The sequence below is a fragment of the Dermochelys coriacea genome, chromosome 6 (assembly GCF_009764565.3).
Source record: "Dermochelys coriacea isolate rDerCor1 chromosome 6, rDerCor1.pri.v4, whole genome shotgun sequence".
NCBI classification, from domain to species: Eukaryota; Metazoa; Chordata; order Testudines; family Dermochelyidae; genus Dermochelys; species Dermochelys coriacea.
The window spans coordinates 77,764,112-77,786,794 of NC_050073.1; the positions used below are offsets into that span (position 1 = coordinate 77,764,112).

A 22,683-nucleotide genomic window follows, 5' to 3' on the forward strand; every position below is an offset into this window, starting at 1 on the left:
CCTGGCAATTTGGCCATCCTGGTGGCAATGGGGTAGACTCATGCCATGAAACACCGATTCTGGGCCCGGGAAACAAGCACAGACTGATGGGACTGCATAGTGTTGCAGGTCTGGGATGATTCCCAGTGGCTGTGAAACTTTCGCATGCGTAAGGGTACTTCCATGGAACTTTGTGACTTGCTTTCCCCTGCCCTGAAGTGCAAGAATACCAAGATGAGAGCAGCCCTCACAGTTGAGAAGCAAGTGGCAATAGCCCTGTGGAAGCTTGCAACGCCAGACAACTATCGGTCAATCGGGAATCAATTTGGAGTGGGCAAATCTACTGTGGGGGGCTGCTGTGATGCAAGTAGCCAAAGCAATCTAAGGTCTGCTGATATCAAGGATAGCGACCCTGGGAAATGTGCAGGTCATAGTGGATGGCTTGCTGCAATGGGATTCCCTAACTGTGGTGGGGCGATAGCCGGAACACATATCCCTATCTTGGGACTGGAGCACCAAGGCAGCCAGTACATAAATCGAAAGGGGTACTTTCCAATGGTGCTGCAAGCACTGGTGGATCACAAGGGGCGTTTCACCAACATGAGCGTGGGATGGCCGGGAAAGGTACATGATGCTTGCATCTTCAGGAACTCTGGTCTCTATGAACAGCTGCAGCCAGGGACTTACTTTCCAGACCAGAAAATAACCATTGGGGATGTTGAAATGTCTATAGTTATCCTTGGGGACCCAGCCTACCCCTTAATGCCGTGGCTCATGAAGCCATACACAGGCACACTGGACAGTAGAATCATAGAATCATAGAATATCAGGGTTGGAAGGGACCCCAGAAGGTCATCTAGTCCAACCCCCTGCTCAAAGCAGGACCAAGTCCCAGTTAAATCATCCCAGCTAGGGCTTTGTCAAGCCTGACCTTAAAAACCTCTAAGGAAGGAGATTCTACCACCTCCCTAGGTAACGCATTCCAGTGTTTCACCACCCTCTTAGTGAAAAAGTTTTTCCTAATATCCAATCTAAACCTCCCCCATTGCAACTTGAGACCATTACTCCTCGTTCTGTCATCTGCTACCATTGAGAACAGTCTAGAGCCATCCTCTTTGAAACCCCCTTTCAGGTAGTTGAAAGCAGCTATCAAATCCCCCCTCATTCTTCTCTTCTCCAGACTAAACAATCCCAGCTCCCTCAGCCTCTCCTCATAAGTCATGTGCTCTAGACCCCTAATCATTTTCGTTGCCCTTCGTTGTACTCTTTCCAATTTATCCACATCCTTCCTGTAGTGTGGGGCCCAAAACTGGACACAGTACTCCAGATGAGGCCTCACCAGTGTCGAATAGAGGGGAACGATCACGTCCCTCGATCTGCTCGCTATGCCCCTACTTATACAACCCAAAATGCCATTGGCCTTCTTGGCAACAAGGGCACACTGCTGACTCATATCCAGCTTCTCGTCCACTGTCACCCCTAGGTCCTTTTCCGCAGAACTGCTGCCGAGCCATTCGGTCCCTAGTCTGTAGCGGTGCATTGGATTCTTCCATCCTAAGTGCAGGACCCTGCATTTATCCTTATTGAACCTCATTAGATTTCTTTTGGCCCAATCCTCCAGTTTGTCTAGGTCCTTCTGTATCCTATCCCTCCCCTCCAGCGTATCTACCACTCCTCCCAGTTTAGTATCATCCGCAAATTTGCTGAGAGTGCAATCCACACCATCCTCCAGATCATTTATGAAGATATTGAACAAAACGGGCCCCAGGACCGACCCCTGGGGCACTCCACTTGACACCGGCTGCCAACTAGACATGGAGCCATTGATCACTACCCGTTGAGCCCGACAATCTAGCCAGCTTTCTACCCACCTTATAGTGCATTCATCCAGCCCATACTTCCTTAACTTGCTGACAAGAATGCTGTGGGAGACCGTGTCAAAAGCTTTGCTAAAGTCAAGAAACAATACATCCACTGCTTTCCCTTCATCCACAGAACCAGTAATCTCATCATAAAAGTAGTAAGGAGCTGTTCAACTATAGGCTGAGCAAGTGCATAATGGTGGTAGAATGTGCATTTGGACATTTAAAAGCACGCTGGCACAGTTTACTGATTCGGTTAAACCTCAGCGAAACCAATATTCCCATTGTTATTACTGCTTGCTGTGTGCTCCACAATCTCTGTGAGAGTAAGGGGGAGACATTTATCGCGGGGTCGGAAGTTGATGCAAATCACCTGGCCGCTGATTACGTGCAGCCAGACACCAGGGCGGTTAGAGGAGCACAGCAGGATGCACTGCGCATCAGAGAAGCTTTGAAAATCAGTTTCATGACTGACCAGGCTAAGGTGTGACAGTTCTGTTTGTTTCTCCGTGATGAAAATCGCCCCCTTGGTTCACTCTACTTCCCTGTAAGCCAACCGCCTCCCCTCCCACCTTCAATCACCGTTTGCAGAGGCAATAAAGTCATTTTGGTTTCAAATTCATGCATTCTTTATTAATTCATCACACAAATAGAGGGATAACTGCCAAGGTAGCCCGGGAGGGATGGGGAAGGAGGGAAGCACTGGGTGGGATGGGAGAGGAGGGAAGGACAAGGCCACACTGCACTTCACTTCAAAACTTATTGAATGCCAGCCTTCTGTTGCTTGGGCAGTCCTGTGGGGTGCAGTGGTTGGGTGCCCGGAGGGGGGCCCCCCACGTTCTTGGGTATCTGAGTGAGGAAGCTATGGAACTTGGGGAGGAGGGCAGTTGGTTACACAGGGGCTGCAGTATCTGTGCCTTTCCTGCACCTCAACCATACACCGGAGCATATCAGTTTGATCCTCCAGTAGCCTCAGCATTGCATCCTGCCTCCTCTCATCATGCTGCCGCCACCTCTCCTGTTGCTCCAGCCATCTATCCTCTTGCACGTCCCTCCTGTCCTCGCGTTCATTTTGTGCTTTCCTGGACTCTGACATTTTCTGCCTCCACACACTCTGCTGGGCTCTTTCAGTTTGGGAGGACTGCATCAGCTCAGAGAACATTTCATCACGAGTGCATTTTTTTCACCTTCTTATCTTCACTAGCCTCTGGCACAGAGATGCTAGTGGCAGCGTTGAAACATTGGCAGCTGCGGGAGGAAAAAAAGGGAGAGTAAAATTGAAAAAGACACATTGGCCATTTAAAAGGAGGGGCTGATGTTTTCGCTTTAACGTGCAGCACAAACCCAACTAAACCTCCCCCCACACACCCAGTTTTCTGGGATGATCGCTTCATCCCTCCCCACACCGCATGGCTAATAGCGGGGATGATTTCTTTTCAGCCACAGGCAAACAGCCCAGCAGGAACGGCCATTGCTGAATGTCCCTTAATAAAATTCCCCTATTTCAACCAGGTGACCATGAATGATATCACTCTCCTGAGGATAACACAGAGAGATAAAGAACGGATGTTGCTTGAATGCCAGCAAACAACAGGACCACATGCTGCCATGCTTTCTTATGCAATGATTCCAGACTACCTGCTACTGGCCTGTCGTGGTAAAGTGTCCTACCATGGAGGACGCACTAAGACTGCCCTCCCCAGAAACCTTTTGCAAAGGCTTTGGGAGTACCTCCAGGAAAGCTTCATTGACATGTCCTTGGAGGATTTCTGCTCCATTCCCAGATACTTTAACAGACTTTTCCAGTAGCTGTACTGGCCACGAATGTATCCCAAGTCTTTAGGGCAAATTAATCATTAAACATACTTGCTTATAAATCGTGTATTATATTTACAAAGGTATACTCACCAGAGGTACCTTCTCTACCTTCAAGGTCCGGGAGCCCAGGTTGGGAGGGTATTGGCTTCAGGGTGATAAAGAGTTCCTGGCTGTTGGGGAGAACAGTTTCTCCGCTTGTCTGGTGTGTGCTATCTTCAACCTCCCCCTCCTCATCACCTTCCTCGTCCCCAAAATCCTCATCCCTGTTGTGTGAGACTCCCTTGCAGGAGTCCACGTACAGATGTGGGGTAGTTGTAGGGGCACCCCCTAGAATTGCACGCAGCTCATCATAGAAGCGGCATGTCTGGGGCTCTGACTCTGATCGGGTGTTTGCCTCTTTGGTTTTTTGGTACACTTGCCTGAGCTCCTTAAGTTTCACATGGCACTGCTGTGGGTCCCTGTTATAGCCTCTGACCTTCATGCCCTTGGAGATTTTTTCAAATATTTTGGCATTTTGTCATTTGGAATGGAGTTCTGATCTCATGGATTCGTCTCCCCATACAGCGATCAGATCCAGTACCTCCTATTCAGTCCATGCTGGAGCTCTTTTGCGATACTGAGACTCCACGGTCACCTCTGCTGATCAGCTTGCCATGCTGGCCAAACAGGAAATGAAATTCAAAAGTTCGCGGGGCTTTTCCTGTCTACCTGGTCAGTGCATCCGAGTTGAGAGTGCTGTCCAGAGCAGTCACAATGGAGCACTCTGGGATAGCTCCCGGAGGCCAATACCATCGAATTGCATCCACACTACCCCAAATTCGACCCAGCGATGTCGATTTCAGTGCTAATCCCCTCATCGGGGAAGAGTACAGAAATCAATTTTAAGAGCCCATTAAGTCGACATTATGGCTTTGTTGTGTGGGTGGGTGCAGGGTTAAATTGATGTAACACTGCTAAATTTGACCTAAACTCATAGTGTAGACCAGGGCTGAGACTGGCTGCACAGGGAGACTGAGACTAGGACCCAGTGGGGAAGAAGGGGGCAGGAGGAGAAGAGACAGATCCGAAAAGGAGCTGAAGTAGAGGTTGAAGGAACAACCCAGGAAGGGAGACTGGGCGTGGTAGCTAGTGGGATTGGGACTTGGACAGTGAGCCTGGAGAGGGAGTGGCTGGGAAAGGAGACTGTGACTGGGATGAGAAGCCTGAGAAGTGGAGACTGGGACTAGGTAGACTAGGAGAATGGGTCTGTGACAAAGATTCAGGAGTTGGGTAGAGACAGGAGTGGGACTGGGACAAGCTGGAGGGAATGGGGGAGAAGAGGGCAAGCTTAGGGGTGTTATGGTGCAGGTTGGGTGTCTCCTAGCAAGCATGTCTTTGATCAATGGATTATTACAAACTTTGTTGAAGCTGATGGCATGCCAGCTGCCTTCCATTCAGGCTTACAGGCAGCTTTGACCTTTGCTCTGTGAAAGACTTTTGGGGTGCTGCATTCCTGGCTACAACAATTTAGAAAGCGCAACAGCCAGTATTGGTGATTGGGCCAAAGTGAGAGATCAATTCATTGTGGAAGTTATCTAGACCAGGAGACTAAGACCGCGTCTTCCCTAGCATTGATCTCAGAAAAACGTTTGTTGCTTGGGGTGTGAAAAAGCACCCCCTTGAGCGACATAAGTTTTGCTGGCATAAGTGCTTGTGTACACAGTGCTATGTCAGCAGGAGATGCTCTCCTACCGACTTAGCTACTACCGCTTGTTGAGCTGGTTTTATTATGTCAAGTTGGTTTTATAATGTGTTTAATCCTGAATCTTGGCAAGGAGTTAGACTAGATGACCCTTGTGGTCCCTTCTAACCCTATGTTTCTATGATTCTATGAATTTGTTTACTGTTGCTTTAGTAGGACTTTTGCACCTTGTCACAAATATTTTTTATTTTGTATCATCTTTGGTGTAGAAATTTGACACATTCCTCAAGACAGACAGAACACCTTCCTCCTCCTCTTGTATTTGGACATCATTCCTATTAGGGTCTCCTGCTTTCCATGCTCAAATAGCTGGAAAAGCAGGCCTTGTGTGATGTTCAGAAACTATAGTAATAGGGGACATTTTAGTAACCTAGATAGAAGTGATGTCTCAGATGGGGACAAAGGACCTTTGTGAATGAACTCACTCCAATTTAGAAGGGGGAAACAGAGATTATCTGTGGACAACTTGACCCAGGGGCTTCAGAGGAGACCAACCTTAAACTAGACAGGAAGGACTGGTATTTAATGATTGTGTTAAACTGGATGAACTTTAAAACTCCCTTCTGACAAAATTTTGAGAGCTCTACCACCTATGCAGTACTTCTTGCCCTTGAAGAAAAGTTTGACAAATTCCCTATTTTCTCAGAAGTCTTCCCTTCACTCATTCTGTAGCTGGGCCATGAGCCTGAGAGTTTAGTAGATCCAACATCACTTTCTTTCATTTTTGGAGTAATGATTTATAAATGAGAAACAAATTAATCCAAGAGTAAGATTTGTGGTGGAGGGAGTGCAATGGGGTATGGCAACCAGGGGTTAAGGAGATGTTCTGGGGTCAGCCAGCCATGCCACACTACACGTGTAAGAGATGCACAAATTGGAGGAGTTGTTAAAAGGGAGCAGAACAGCTCAGTTATGGGAAGACTAGGGAAGAGAAAGGACTGCTACTTGCAGCTCCTGAGAAAAGAGCTGAGAGAAGACAGACTCTTTTCCCCTCAACAACAGGGCCGGCCCACAACATTTTGGCACCTGAGGCAGGGAGCTCAAAATGACGCCCCCATTCCCCCTCGTTTGGGCCAAAACTTTAAAAAGTCTCAATTCTGCTGACTTCCTGTTCTTCTCCTCTCATGGTACTGCTCTGCTACCTACCCCAATAAAGGAAAATTAACAACTTAAAATGACATGTTCAAAAATTTTAACTAACACTTAATTTTCAAACGTCTGAATAGCAAATGTAACTTTTCTTGTTTGCATAGTAAACACTGGCATTTTTATCTGTTTGAATAATCAAAGTGGTGCTTTCTGTGCCTTCTTGTTTGCAAAGATTTGAACTGCTTCCTGAAGGTCCACAGTCTGGGCCAGCTCATGCTCTATTGAGATGGTTGCAAGCTGACCCGCCTCTCCTGTGTCGTTATGGAGAGTAGATGTGTTTTTATTAATTTCAGCCTGGAGAAGCTGTGTTCTCCACTGGCAACTGTTATAGGAAGTGTTAGAAGCATGCACAGAGCAACAAAAGCATTTGGAAAGAGGGTGGTCATTTTATTTGTGCACATATATTCCAGAACAGCCTTTAGAGTTGATCCTGCTGAAATGTATCTTGAAAGGGCTTTTAGTTCATCACCTAAATCAAACACATCAATATTGCACATGTCATCATGTGTCAACACTGTCTCTAGTGCCCTGCATTGCTGGCATAGGTCTTCTTCAGGTATAGTGAGGAGTTTGGGAATATCATACAACATCCAAAATATACTGCTGTGTTCCATAAGATGCATAAAACGTTCTTCAGCTGACTGTATTGCACAATCTAGCACCTGGTTAAAGAATTCAACTTTGAATTGTTATTTGGGGGTCTTTTACGGGATTATCCCGTGCCTCGTAATGAAAATGTCGTCTTCGGTGGCTCTTGTATTCTTGAATGGGTGGGAAAATAGCTTCAGTGTGACATTCCTCTGCCAAATTCTGTGCACTCTTCAGAATGTTTTGAAATCCCTCATCTGACCAATAAGACTGTAGGTATGACTTTGCTTTGTCCAGTTGTTCCATTGCTCCAGATATATCAAGGTGAACACCTTGGAGTCTCTTGCTTACAACATTTATTTCAAACAGTATGCCATGCCACAACACTAAACCATACAGAAATTTGAAGTTATGTATGTTTCTGGTGATTCCATTTCCCTCTGCCACTGTTCTCCCACGAACAGTTCCTGTCATAGCATTGTCCTCCATAATGGCAACTATGGCATCATCTATATTCCCAATTTTGTGTTTGATAGGCTTTATTGCCTCTGTTTGACTTTCCTATCATGTGGCACTCAGTGTCAGAGAGGATGTTCCCAGATGTTGCTTCAAAATTTGCCATTAATGAGTTGATGCAGAGAAAAATACATAGATGCTTTGAATTACATTAAAAAATTCAGCAGCCTCACTAGAAGCTTATGCTGCATCACTGACCACCAAGTTCAATGAATGAGAACAGCATGGGACAAAAAAAAGCTCAAGGGTTTAACTCTCAGATCTGTGTCTGCACTCCTCTGTTCTTTCCTCTCATGTTGGCACCTTTATCATAGCGCTGACCCCTCATGTCAGCTATTGCAATTCCCGTATCTTCCAGCTTTTTAAGAAGCACATTTGTCATACCAGCTCCTGTAGTATCATCAATGTCAATAAATTCTAGAAAATGCTCTCCGATGGTCACCATTGCTGGGACATTTTAACTAGGTTCTGTTGTTGTTGTTACAAAACGCACCATTAAAGTAATTTGTTCCGTATGGCTGATGTCAGGTATGCAGTCCAGGATAACAGAATAATATCTTGCTGACTTCAGATCTGCCACAACCTTCTCTTTGACTTTTTTTGCCAGTAACTGTATGATCTCATTTTGAATTGTTTTTCCAAGGTAATGGTGTGTGTACATTTCTTGGGTGGTGACTCTTCTTAGATGCTCCTAGAGTACAGCATCAAACTCAGGCATCAGCTCCACAATGTTAAGGAAGTTTGAATTGTTTGGCACATACCACTGATCTGAAGTGCCATGCTGTGCTAGGTTTTGGGTAGCAAGCATTCTGACAATGGCCGTGAGCCTTTTCAGAACATTTTGCCAGTAAAGAGACTCTGATGCAATCTTCTCTTGATGCTGATCATCTATGGTGGCCTTTAACCTTAGTCTCATCTCAAGCTCTTTCCACCTATGGAATGCTCTCTGGTGATTTGCTGCCTTCTCATGTCATGCCACAGTTTCTAGCCAGATTTTTCCAGTCCTTTGTTCCTGTAGAACCCAATGTGGCTGGAACATTAGACTGGAAGAGTTTGCAACAAAAACAATATGCAGCATTCTGGGTTTTTGAGTACATAAGCCATGGCCTCTCCACTTTGTCACCATTGGGGTTTTCATGCCAGTAATAGGTTGGATGGAAACTTCTATTTTCATTGTCTTTGGGAAACATGAAGTTTTTCATGTTTTTCACTTGCTGTGGCCCATGCAGTACAAGGAAGTCCCTTGGGCTACCGCTTAAGTGGGTCCACAGTCCTGGATCATCTAGACTTAAGAAACTAAACTCAGCAGCAGCTGTTTCTTGCGCCTCCATCACACTCTTCTCTGATCTACACTTTTCTTCAGGAATGTGCATGGTTACATCCATTCGAGATGGAGATATGGATGCTGCAGTAGCTGCCAGGTCACCTGCACTTTGACTAAATGGAAGATCAGGCACCTCCTCACCACTCATATCCTTACTGGGGCCGGAAGGCTCACCGTGAACATTTGTGTCTGTAAAAAGAAAAGGAGTACTTGTGGCACCTTAGAGACTAAGAAATTTATTTGATCATAAGCTTTCGTGAGCTACAGCTCACTTCATCGGATGCATTCAGGAGAGCTCATTCCTGTGTAGATAGAAAAGCTTCCTTTACTTTCTTTCTTTTTCTGAATGCTTTCACTCATGACTGCTGTTCTGTGCCAGCTATAGTGGCTCTCAACACTCAACTGAAGGGGACAAATAAGCAGGCTGGTAGCAGGGCCTGAGTGAGGGAAGATATCAGCGTCTTAAGGGCCTAACTGGCTCCTACTGCTTCACTTGGCTGCCTGTTCTCCTCAAGTGGGTTCAGGGAAGCAGCAGGAAACAGGAAGCTCCCTGAGAAACTGGTGTTAATCAGTCCAGGCTCCTGGGGGTGCTAGAGAGGTACATAAGAGGATCCTCCTCCTCTTTCTCCCTGCAGCTCCTGCTATTTTCTGTTATTCCCCCTCACCTTTTCTCCTGCCTGCTTGTTATGTCTCTTGTGCCCTCCTTCCTCCAGCACAGTGCTCCACCATCTCTGTGCATCTAGGGCAGAGAGAATACATATGCACAAGTGGCAGACACAATTTTCTACAGTCTGGGTCCTAGTGCCCGCCACCCCGCCCACAGTCTGGCACCTGAGGCAGGCACTTCAGTTTGCCTCATGGTAAGGCCAGCCCTGCTCAACAACTGCCTGAAGGTCCCTTCCTGAGGGAAAAGGGGACTTCCTTCTATTATATGCAGAGATGGTGACATTTCCCCCTCTCATTTCCCCCTCTCTCCTACTAACCCAGTTTATTTGTGCTGATTCCCTGTGTTTTGTTTATGGACTACATCAGCAAGGGAGAGACTTGGAACTGACCTGGCCGGAGGGCCAAGGCATTAAAGGAGTCAGTTGCTGCCCCAAGAAGGAGAGAGCTACCATGCCATACCTGGCCTTGAAGAGGTGCCAAATGGTGAGCTGACTCCCGTCATAGCTGTGACAGATTGCAAATGCTGGACCATAGCAGGGTGCTAGGAAATGGCCCAGAGAGGGCAGCCTTCAGATGCTCCTGGGTGTCAGACCCCTGTTTTCCCCGCACAGGGCCCTGTGCCAGAGTCCAGTGGAGTGGGGGACCTGGGTTCCCCTACCAAAAACTTACCTCTCCATGCTGAAGGGCCTAAGCCCTGAATTCTAGGCAATGTTCTCCAGGACCAAAGGACATCACAGGGAGTAATATGCACAATGCATTTTGCGATGCGGCATCTGCTCCACACTAGCCCAAAAAGGGTTGATAGGACACTTGGGAGGCTGTGCAGGAGACATCCAATTGGAGAGAGGTTGGGAGGAGTAGCCAATTAGGGCCGGGCTGGCCCATATAAGAAAGGCGGCAAAGCACAGCAGGGTCAGTCATGCCCTGGAGCATGGGGAAGGAGGAGGACTGGCTGCCTTGCAGGCAGACGGCAGCTAGTGCCTTGGACAGAGCAGTGCTGGACAGAATCAGAGGAGTGAGAGTGAGCTCCTGGCAGACTGCTGAGTGCTAACATGCTGGGGCCCTGAGACAAGGGCGGAAAAGGTGCTGGGGCTATGGGGAAGTGGCCCAGAGAAGTAGACTGTGGGGTTGGAGGGGAGGCAGCAAGTGGCTGCCATCTACAGAGTCTCTGGGCCAGGACCCGGAGTAGTGGGCGGGCCTGGGTCCCTGTCATCCTCACTGAGGATGTGGCTGGACAGTGGACTACGGTTCCCCTGGAAGTGGGAAGACCAGAGTGTGACACAGCCAGAGGGCTGTGTCCTGAAGAGGATGCTGTGTTCTTTGGGACAACACGCTTCCTGGAGCAGACGTGACAGCGGCAAGATGTCAAAAGATGAGGGCACATGGGCGAACTAAGCTAATTCCCAGGACAGCCAGCAGGAGGCGCCACAGCAGTGAGTCAAACCCCGTCACACACATCCTTGGAACATTTTTCTCTCTGGGAAACTACTATATCTGTAATATATTTGTTATAATATATAACTTTTAATATATTTATTTTATTGCTTGTATAGACTTTAGTATATAGGGGCCAATGAAGATTAATGTAAAATATCTTGCAGAGTAAGGTTAAAATATTGAAATAAATGTGGACTCATTAATCTGCTTTTTATAAAGATAAATCATGAGAACTGTGATGTGTTCATATTTGTTTGCAAATATGTATCCTCCATGTGACCCATCCAATTGAAAACACTTTGTTTGCTTATGAGCAGCTTTCTTAAAATCTACACATTTTACAGATTTGCATAAACTACTTAATGAGTTTTTATTAATGTATACATTGGGGGGGACGTATGTGTTAATGGACAATTCATGAACAGAAAGAGGAAAAATTTAATTAGTAAATTACTAATTTTAAAGTTTTATACATCCCCTGTTTTGCATGAGATAAAGATCATTGCTTCATGTGGTGCAGTGCTTCTTTAAAATAGACCAGTTATCTACTTCTGTCAAAGTAACTTTTGGGCGATATTAGATATCGGCTGAAATGAGGATAGTTGATTTGATGCACTCAAATATTAGAGGTGCCCTGACATTGTGGGGTGTATGTCATTCTCACTGGTTATATGTCACTGATGGTGTAGCACTAAACAGTCAGTGTTGCCTAAAAGTGTGCTATTTCAGGCTGATACCTGCTGTACTGAAGGCATGTCTTCTTTCCTTGGCTAGTGCAGAGCATCAACTACAATTTCACATGAAGGAGGTCAAGCCAACTGGCTACATCACAAATAACAGAGTGTATTAGTCATGCCTCCTTCATATTTATAAACTGGGCACTAGATGCTGATATGTATGATGGTATGTCATGGGGAGCCCTACCCATTGGATTTATGATTAAGGATACTATATGTGGGGCTCCCTGACTTAGGGTTAGGGTTCCTACAGGATGGGTCCCCCACCCTAGGGTTAGGGATTCTACAGGTAGGCCACTTGGAGTACGGGTTAGGGTTCCTTTGGGTCAGCCACTTAGAATTAGCATTAGGGTTCCTATTGGTAGGTCTCCCTGCCCTAGAATTAGGGTTCCTATGGGTATGCCACTTGGAGTTCAGGTTAGAGTTCATATGGGGAGGACTCCCTGACCTAGTGTTACGGTTCCATTGTGCAGGGCTCCCGGCCCAACAGTTAGGGTTCTGATGGGTAGGCCTCCCCAACGTAGGCTTAGGGTTCTTATGGGTAAGCAACTTGGATTTAGGGTTACGGTGCCTATGGTAGGCCACTTGGATTTAGGATTAGGGTTCCTAAATTAGGGCTCTCCACCCAATAGGGTTCCTATGAATAGACCTCCCAGCCCTAGAGTTAGGGTTCCTATGGGTAGGCCACTTGGAGTTAGCGTTAGGGTTCCTATGGGAAGGGCTGCCCGCCCTAGGTTTCATGTTCCTATGGGTAGGCCACTTGGCATTAGGGGTCCTATGGGAAGGTCTCTTCACCATTCCACTACAGTTCCTATGGGAAGGCCTTTTGGAGTTAGGGTTAGGGTTCCTATGGGTAGGCCACTTGGAATTAGTGTTAGGGTTCTTATAGGTAGGACAGGTTTCAGAGTAGCAGCCGTGTTAGTCTGTATTTGCAAAAAGAAAAGGAGTACTTGTGGCACCTTAGAGACTAACAAATTTATTTGAGCATAAGCTTTCATGAGCTACAGCTCACTTCATCGGATGCATTTAGTGGAAAATACAGAGGGGAGATTGATATACACACACAGAGAACATGAAACAATGGGTTTTATCATACACACTGTAGGACACTTGCAGTTAGGGTTAGGGTTCCTATGGGCATGGCTCCTCGCCCTATGCTTGCGGTTCCTGTCGGTAGGCCACTTGGTGTTAGGATTAGAGTTCATATGGGCAGGGCTCCCAACCCTATTGTTAGGGTCTGATGGTTAGGTATCCCCTCCCTAGGGTTGGGTTCCTATGGATAGGCCTCCCCAACCTAGGGTTAGGGTTTCTATGGGTAGGCCACTTAGATTTAGGGTTAGGGCTCCTATGGGAAGGACTCCCCACCCTAGGATTTGGGCTTCTATGGGTAGGCCACTTGGCATTTTGGTTAGGGTTCCTATGGTTAGGGTTCCTATGGGTAGGCCACTTGAATTTAGCGTTAGGGTTCCTATGGCTAGGGCTCCACGCTATAGAGTTAGGATTCTTATGAGTAGGTAACTTGGCATGAACGTTAGGGTTCCTATGTGTTGGCACTCTAGTGTTAGGGTTCCTATCGGTAGATGATTTGGAGTTAGGAATGGATACCACTGCGTGGGGTTCACCAGATGTGGCTCCCCATTGCTTTAGGGTTGCTATGGGGAAGCCACTTTGATTTAGGGTCAGGGTTCATATGGATAGGGCTTCACACCCAAATGTTAGGGTTCCTATGGGTAGGTCTCCCCACACTAGAGTTAGAGTTCCTATGGGTAGGGCTCCCCACCATATGATCAGGATTCCTATGGGTAGGACACTTGGATTTAGGATTAGGATTCTTATGGGTGGGCCACTTGCAGTTAGGGTTTGTATGGGTAGCCCACTTGGAGTTAGGGTTAGGGTTCCTGTGGGAAGGGCTCCCCGCCCTAGTGTTATGGTTCCTATGGGTAAGCCATTTGGAATTAGCATCAAGGTTCCTATGGGTAGGCCACTTGGAATTAGCTTTAGGGTTTCTATGGTTAGGGGTTGGTGCCATTCGGTTAGGGTTCATATGGGTAGGCCACATGGAGTTAGAGTTTGGATTCCTCTGGGTAGTGCTCCCTGCCCTATCGTTAAGGTTCCTTTGGGTAGGGCTACCTGTGCAAGGGGTAGGTTTCCTATAGATAGGACATTTGAAGTTAGAGTTAGGATTCTTATGTGAGGCCTCTTGGAGTTAGGGTTAGGGTTTCTATGGCTAGGGTTCCATGCCCTAGGGTTAGGGTTCTGTATTTAGGGCTACACGCCCTACGATTAGGGTTTGTATGGGTATACCACTTCTGTTTAGGTTTAGGGTACCCATGGTTTGGTCTCCCTAGGATGAGGGTTGCTATGTGTAGGACTCCCCACCTGCTTAATAGGGTTCCTTTGAGTAGGCCACTTAGGGTAAGTGTTAAGGTTTCTATGAGTAGGCTCCCCACCTTAGGGTGACGGTTCCTATTGGTAGGGAACTTTCAGTTGGAGTTAGGGTTCCTATGGATAGGGCTATGGTTAGGGTTTCTATGGGTAGGTATCCCTAAGCTAGGGTTAGATTTCCGCCAAGTGGCCAACCCGTAGGAACCCTAACCCTAGGGCGGGGAGCCCTACCCATGGGAACCCTAACCCTAGGGCAGGGAGCCCTTCTCATGGGAACCCTAACCCTATCTTAAAGAGGCCTAGCCATAGGAATCCTAACCCCAGGGTGGGGAGCCCAACGCATAGGAACCCTAACCTTTGGCAGGGAGCCCTACCCCTAGGTACCCTAACCCTCGCACAGGAAGCCGTATCCACAGGGACCCTAAGCCTACAGCATGGTAGAGTGGGGAACTGTACATGTAGGAAACCTAACCCTAACTCCAAGTGTTCTAGCCATAGAAATATTAACCCTAGGGCAGAGAGCCCTACCCACAACAACCTAAAACTTAACTCCAAATGGCCTACCCATATGAATCCTTACCTTTGGGAAGGAATCTCTACCGAAAGGAATCCTAAACCTAACTTCATGTGGCCTACCCACAGGAACCCTAAATCTAACTCCAGGGGGCCCATCCATACCAACCCTAATCTTATCTTCACGTGGACTACCCATAGGAACACTAACTCCAGTTGACCTACCCGTAGAAACCCTAAACCTAGGGCAGGGTCCCTTACCCACAGGAACCCAAACTCTATAGTGGGGAGCCCTAACGACAGGAACTCTAACCCTACCTCCAAATGGCCTACCGATAGGAACCCTAACCCTATCTTGGGGAACCCTACCCATAGGAATCCTAACCTATGGCAGGGAGCCCTAACCATAAGAATCTAACCCTGGGGCAGGGAGCCCTACCCGTAGTGATCACTATCTCTAACTCCAAGTGCTTCCCATAGGAACTGTAACCCTAGGGCATGGAGTCCTACCCAAAAGAACCCTAACCCTAACTCCAATGACTTTCCCATAGCAATCCTAACCCTAACTGTGGGGCACGGAATGCCACCCATAGGAACTGTCACCCATATTCCAAATTGCCTTCCCATAGAAACCTTAGCCTTAGGGCAGGAAGACCTACACATAGGAACCCTAACCGTAGCTCAGGACACCCTACCCATAGGAATCCTAACCCTGACTCCAAGTAGCTCACCTATACCAACCCTAATCCTAACTCCAAGTGGCCTACGCATACGAACTCTAACCCTAATTTTAATTGGCCTACCCATAGGAATCCTAATCCTTGTTCGGGGAGCCCTATGCATAGGAACCCTGAACCTAACTCTACATAGCCTTCCCATAGCAACCCTAACTCTAACCCTGGGGCATAAAGTACTATCCAAAGAAACTGTAACCCTAACTCCAAGAGGCCTACTCTTTGAACTCTGAACCCTTCAGATGGGAACCCTACCCATATGAACCCAAAACCTAACTCCAAATGGCTTACCCATAGGAACCCTAACCCTACCGCAGGAAGCCCTATGCATAGGGATCCTAACCATACTGCGGGGACCCCTACCCATAGGAATCCTAACCCTAGAGTAGAGAGCTGTGCATATAGGAACCCTAACCCTAACTCCAAGAGTTCTACCCATAGGAACCCTAACCTTAACTCCAGGTGGCCCACCCATACCAACCTTAATCCTAACTCCAAGTGGCCTACACATATGAACCCTAACCCTAATTCTAACTGGAAAATCCATAGCATCCCTAACCCTAGGTCTATATAGAAACCATAACCCTAAGGCAGGGAGCCCTACCCATAAGAACCCTATTCCTAAACCTGGAAGCACTACCCATTGTAACCCTAACCCTAACTCCAAGAAGCCTACCCATAGGAACGCTAGGGCGGGAAGCAATACCCGTAGGAACTCTGACCCTGACACTAAGTGGCGTACCCACAGGAATCTTAACCCTAGGGCAGGGAGGCCTATGCATAGAAAGCCTAATCCGACTGGCCTACCCATAGGAACCCTAACCTTAAATCGAAGAGGCCTACACATAGGAACCCTACTCCTAAATCCAAGTGGCCTACCCAGAGGAACCCTAAACCTAGGCCATGGAGTCCTACCCATAGGAACCCAAACCCTAACTCCAAATGACCTACCTGTAGGGATCCTAATCCTAACTCCAATTGGCTTAACCATAGGAACCCTAACCATAGCACAGGGAGACCTACCCATGGGTACCCTTCCTGTAGGGCAGGGAGCCTTACCCTTTGGTACTCTATCCCTAACTCCACAGGGCCTACCCATGGCCTACCCTCCACATAGCCTACCCTATGCCTAAATCAGGGGCCCTACCAATAAGAAACCTAACCCTAACTCCAAGTGGCCCTGGTAATCATGGAAGATGAGAATGTTGTGGAGTTTCACTCCAAGATATGTTGAGGTTTAATCGAATTGGAAGTGGGAGTGGAAGATGGCAGCCTTCATGCGTCCCTCTCTTTTAAGTGAGAATTCTCATTGAATGCCATGAACTCGATGACAGAACGTCGCTGAGCAATCTCCCAGTCATCAGAGCAACTACTCCTCCTACTGAAGGTACTGAAAATGAAGCACCCATTTTACTTTGGAGTAAAGAACCATAAGATTTGTCCAGAACTTTCTGAACACCATTCTCAGACCATTTCTAAGTAGCCTATTCAATATCAAGTACCCATGCTGACAAATTCCCTACTTCTTATATTGTACCATATCACAATACAGACTCGTGAATGTCACTGTAATCCTGTCCTAGAGAATGGTGGGCTAAACTGACCTGCAGTTTCTAAGTATTACAGGCAGACTTAATAATAGTAGTTGTTTCTTCCTCAAAAATGATTGTTATCGGATTCTAACAATTCAGCTGCCGTACATTCTCAGCAAGCAGTTAGTATATACAGTACATTTTCAGATTTTTCTTTTTAATATGGTACATAGTGATTCAGTTAGTGTATATATATTTTACTGAAAACAATTAGACTGTACCATATTTTAGTTGAAAGCAGATTGCAACATAACAGATCTTGAAAACGTTATACAGCATATTTGTATATATTTATTTATTAATACATATAAACACAGCCTATGTGCAAACTTTGTTCATCTACACTCTATGGTACTATTCAGACTCCCCTTTCACTCCTTTTAAGGCTACTAATCTGATTTGCATGTAGTTAAAAAGGTGTGCAACTGTATTTAACATTATAACTTGATACTGGGATGATTATATAGTTATTTGAATCAATTGTTTGGGGCATATGTTGAGAATTAAGCCAGATCACCTGCTATGGCAAATGTGCCATTGGGCAGCTGGAGAACATACAAAAGGGGGTAGACTGAAATAATCCCTCTGAACACTACTCACAGAGGGAAAACTTATGGGACTTAACACTGTACAGACTATGCAAAGAGTGGCCCACAATAGATAGCAATGGAGGAACTGTGTTTGTGCCGTAAGTGACATTTTTGGTGTGTGAAGGATTCAGATTTATAGATGTAAGGAAGTGATCTAAGGAAACAGTCACTGCACTGTGATTCTATCACTTTGTACAAATATCTCTTTGGTTAGTGCCAATGAGCTCCTGCCTATTCCACATAAAATGAAGTAAAGATTCAATAAAGGACCAGAGTTCTGGTACCGGGGATTAGAACACTGCAAGTACAATGCAAGTTCAGTTCCTGGCTGAGGTAGAGTTAATTTATGCATGTTTTTGACATTTGGGAGCTGGTGGAATGTATTGTTCTACTATCCCTATGCTCCCACACAGGCTGGGGGAAGAGGTGTCAGCTGCTAACTACCCATCAGCAATAGTCAGCTATTATTCTTAGGCTACCACTTATCTCAGTATAACTTATGTTGCTCAGGGGTGCGAATAAACCACCCCACCCCCAACCGACATAAATTACACTGACATAAGCGCTGGTGTGGAGAACACTATGGCAGCAGGAGAGCTTCTCCTGCCGACATAGCTACCGCCGCTTGTTAGAGGTAGATTAATTGTTGACAGGAGAGCTCTCTCCTATCAGCTTAGAGAAGCTACACTAAAGAGCTTGCCATGGTATCGGTGAAGTTGTGCTGCTGTAAGCTTTCTAGTGTAGACATAGCCTAACTTTACTAGTTTTAAGCACTGAGAAACAAACTGATAATGAGCTAGATGTCTCTGGAATGGCCATTAACCTTCTATGGTACCATACATATTAGATCATAGAAGAGTGGCAGGCTTTGTGACACTGCACAAGGATGCAGGGTTCCCCTGTTGACCTGCTGTTATCAGGTGAGCAAATTCTGCTGACCCAGTGGCTATCTATTGACAAGAAAAATGAAGTGTGTTTACCAAATGAATTTTTTAATTGAACCAACTTCTGTAAATGAGAGATTAATTTTCAATCTTACACAGAGCTCTTCAGGTCTCGGAAAACCCCAGACCTAAAGAACAGCTCCCTGTAAGATTGAAAGCTTGTCTCTCTCTCTCTCTCCAACAGAATTTGGTCCAAAAATAAAATATTACTTAACCCACCTTGTCTTTATTGTCCTGCGACCATCATGGTTACAACATTACAATTACTAACTGTGTTAGCTAACGTATTTAATATGTTTCTGAACACCACTTAGCACCTTAGACAAAGGCAGGGGTGTTTAAAAAGGTGTTAGCTGGTTGTGGTCAATCCTTAGTTTCAGGTAGGTGTGCAGGAATCATTTTAATTAACACTTTTTTCAACACCATTTGCACCTAGTGTAGGCCAACATGTGTTGGTAAACAAACAAACAAAAAAAACTTGTCAGCTGGTCCTGCTCAGCCTTTGGTGTTCAGGTAGGGCTGTAGCATTGACCACAACCCAGCTCATCATTTGCTCATGGCTGCAATAGTTCCTATGCCTTCTTGTTCCAGCCCTGTTCCTGCCCTGTATCACTCCAGGCAACCTGGTCATGACCCTTGGCTTCAATTCATGACATCTGACTTTGGCTTTTATCCTGGGCTCTGGCATCTGGGCTCTGACTCAGGTTCTTATGTTTAGCTCTTGTGTGTGCCCTCTGATTTCAGCCATGATCCTTAGCTCCAATTTCTGACTCCTGCTCTAAACATTAGACAGGACAGCCCACTTCCTGGTGGATGTTCCTAGACCTTCAGGTAAAATCATGATACTTGGAATACTCACACCAAATGTTAACTAGAATCCTGGTGTGCTCTTCCAGCTAGCTAGCACCATATTAGGCTGCTGTTTGGAAAAATGGGACTGAGTTGTGCAGAAACTGAAGCAGGCTGTGTGAGAAATGAACATTTAAATAGATTCAGACTAAGGTCAGAAGGGACTATCATAATCGTCTAATCTGACCTCCTACATCTTGCAGGCCATAGAATCTCACCCACCCATTCCTGTAATAGATCCATAATCTCCAGTTGAGTTACTGAAGTCCTCAAATCATGATTTAAAGACTTCCACTTACAGTGACTCTCTCATTTACACTAGTTTAAACCTGCAAGTGACCCATGCCCGATGCTGTAGCAAAAGGTGAAAAACCCTCGGGTCTCTGTCAATCTGAATGTAGAGAAATTCCTTCCTGAATCCACATATGGTGATTGGTTGGACCCTGAGCATGTCAGCAAGACCCACCAGCCAGACACCTGGGAAAAACTTCTCTGTAATAACTGAGATCCCTCCTCATCCAGTGTCCCATCACATGCTGCTGGAGATACTTGCTGCTAGCCATCAAGACTGCCTACATGTCAGTGTAGGCAGTCCCATCATACAATCTCTACCATAAAACAAAACAAAAACAAACAAAAACCACACCAAGCTCAGTCTTGAAGCCAGTTAGGGTTTTTTTGCCTTTATTACTCCCCTTGGAAGACTGTTACAGAATTTCACTTCTCTGCCAGATAGCTTCCAGAAATACAAGGTGGGTGAGGTAATATCTTCTACTGGACCAAATAAATACAAGGTGGGACAGATTGTCAACTGCTTATGCTTAAAATGTTGCGAGAAACCACCGACAATGAAGTGGGAAATTGAAATGAAATGAAATGAAGTGCATTAAGTGCATTAACTCGGTGGAGTGGTTCCACAGTACCAAGGCTAGCATCGACTTCCGGAACGTTGTACTGTGGGAAGCTATCCCACAGTTCCCACAGTCTCTGCCGCCCATTGGAATTCTGGGTTGAGATCCCAATGCCTGATGGGGCAAAAACATTGTTGCGGGTGGTTCTGGGTACATGTTGTCAGGCTCTCCATTCCTCCCTCTCTCCCTCCCTCCCTCTGTGAAAGCAATGGCAGACAATTGTTTCGCGCCTTTTTTCCTAAGTTACCTGTGCAGATACCATACCACAGCAAGCACGGAGCCCACTCAGCTCACTGTCACCCTACATCTCCTGGGTGCTGGCAGACGTGGTTCTGCATTGCTATACAGCAGCAGCTCATTGCCTTGTGGCAGCAGACGGTGCAATAGGCCTGATAACCGTCGTCATCATGTCCGAGGTGCTCCTGGCCGCCTCGGTAAGGTCTGTCAGGAGCGCCTGGGCAGACATGGGCGCAGGGACTGAAATAGGAATGACTCGACCAGGTCATTCTCTTTAGTCCTGCTGGCAGTCCTATTACCGTCTTCTGGCGAGCAGCCAAGAGATGAGGATGGCTAGTAGTCCTATTGCACCGTCTGCTGCCAACCAAAGATGTAAAAGACAGATGGAGTGGATCAAAACAAGAAATAGACTAGATTTGTTTTGCATTCATTTGCTCCCCCCTCCCTCTGTGAAATCAATGGCCGACAATCGTTTCAGTAAGGTCTGTCAGGGGCACCTTGAAAAGTTTAATGGAGATTCAGTCCTGCCTGAAATACCGGGGGGAGGGATAGCTCAGTGGGTTGAGCATTGGGTTGAACATTGGCATGCTAAACCCAGGGTTTTGAGCTCAATCCAGGAGGGGGCCATTCTGTGTGACAGTTGTTTTTTTTTCTCTGTGATGTAAAGCCACCCCCTTTGTTGATTTTAATTCCCCGTAAGCCAACCCTGTAAGCTATGTTGTCAGTTACCCCTCCTTTCATCAGAGCAACGGCAGACAATCGTTCCGTGCCTTTTTTCTGTGCAGATGCCATACCACAGCAAGCATGGAGCCTGCTCAGATCACTTTGGCAATTAGGAGCACATTGAACACCATGAGCATTTTTCAGCAGTATATGCAGCACCAGAACCTGGCAAAGTGAAACTGGGCAAGTAGGTGACATCAGCGCGGTGACGAGAGTGATGAGGACATGGACACAGACGTCTCTCAAAGCACAAACCCTGGCAATGTGGGCATCATGGTGCTAATGGGGCAGGTTCATGCGATGGAATACCAATTCTTGGCCCGGGAAACAAGCACAGACTGATGGGACTGCATAGTGTTGCCAGTCTGGGATGATTCCCAGTAGCTGCAAAACTTTCGCATACATAAGGGCACTTTCATGGAACTTTGTGACTTGCTTTCCCCTGCCCTGAGGTCCAAGAATACCAAGATTAGAGCAACCCTAACAGTTGAGAAGCAAGTGGCAATAGCCATGTGGAAGCTTGCAAAGCCAGACAGCTATCGGTCAGTCAGGAATCAATTTGGAGTGGGCAAATCTACTGTGGGGGGCTCCTGTGATGCAAGTAGCCAACTCAATCAAAGATCTGCTGATATCAAGGGAGTGGCCCTGGGAAATGTGCAGGTCATAGTGGATGGCTTGCTGCAATGGAATTCCCTAACTGTGGTGGGACAATAGATGGAACACATATCCCTATCTTGGGACTGGAGCACCAAGGCAGCCAGTACATAACTTGAAAGGGCTACTTTTCAATGGTGCTGCATGCACTGGTGGATCACAAGGGGCGTTTCACCAACATCAACGTGGGATAGCCGGGAAAGGTACATGATGCTTGCATCTTCAGGAACTCTGGACTGTATGAACAGCTGTAGCAAGGGACTTACTTTCCAGACCAGAAAATAACCATTGGGAATGTTGAAATGCCTATAATTATCCTTGGGACCCAGCCTACCCCTTAATGCTGTGGCTCATGAAGCCATATACAGGCACCCTGGACAGTAGTAAGGAGCTGTTCAACTATACGCTGAGCAAGTGCAGAATGGTGGTAGAAGGTGCATTTGGATGTTTAAAAGTGCGTTGGAGCAGTTTACTGACTTGCTTAGATCTCAACGAAACCAATATTCCCATTGTTATTACTGCTTGCTGTGTGCTCCACAATCTTTTATGAGGGTAAGGGGGAGATGTTTATGGCAGGGTGGGAGGTTGTGGCAAATGCCTGGCTGCTGTTTACACGCAGCCAAACACCAGGGCGGTTAGAAGAGCACAGGAGGGCACGGTGGACATCAGAGAAGCTTTGAAAAACAGTTTCATGACTGGCCAGGCTACGGTGTGAAAGTTCTGTTTATTTCTCT

General features: G+C 46.5%; 1 long non-coding RNA gene across 1 annotated transcript; it reads right to left on the minus strand.

Moving 5' to 3' along the window:
• Window positions 1-804: 804 nt before the first annotated feature.
• On the minus strand, window positions 805-6,552 carry LOC122460490. The gene is made up of 3 exons (XR_006281815.1): window positions 6,401-6,552; window positions 1,652-1,653; window positions 805-851 (listed from the first exon to the last, which is right to left on the minus strand). It is a non-coding gene; the product is annotated as an uncharacterized LOC122460490 (long non-coding RNA).
• Window positions 6,553-22,683: the final 16,131 nt, after the last annotated feature.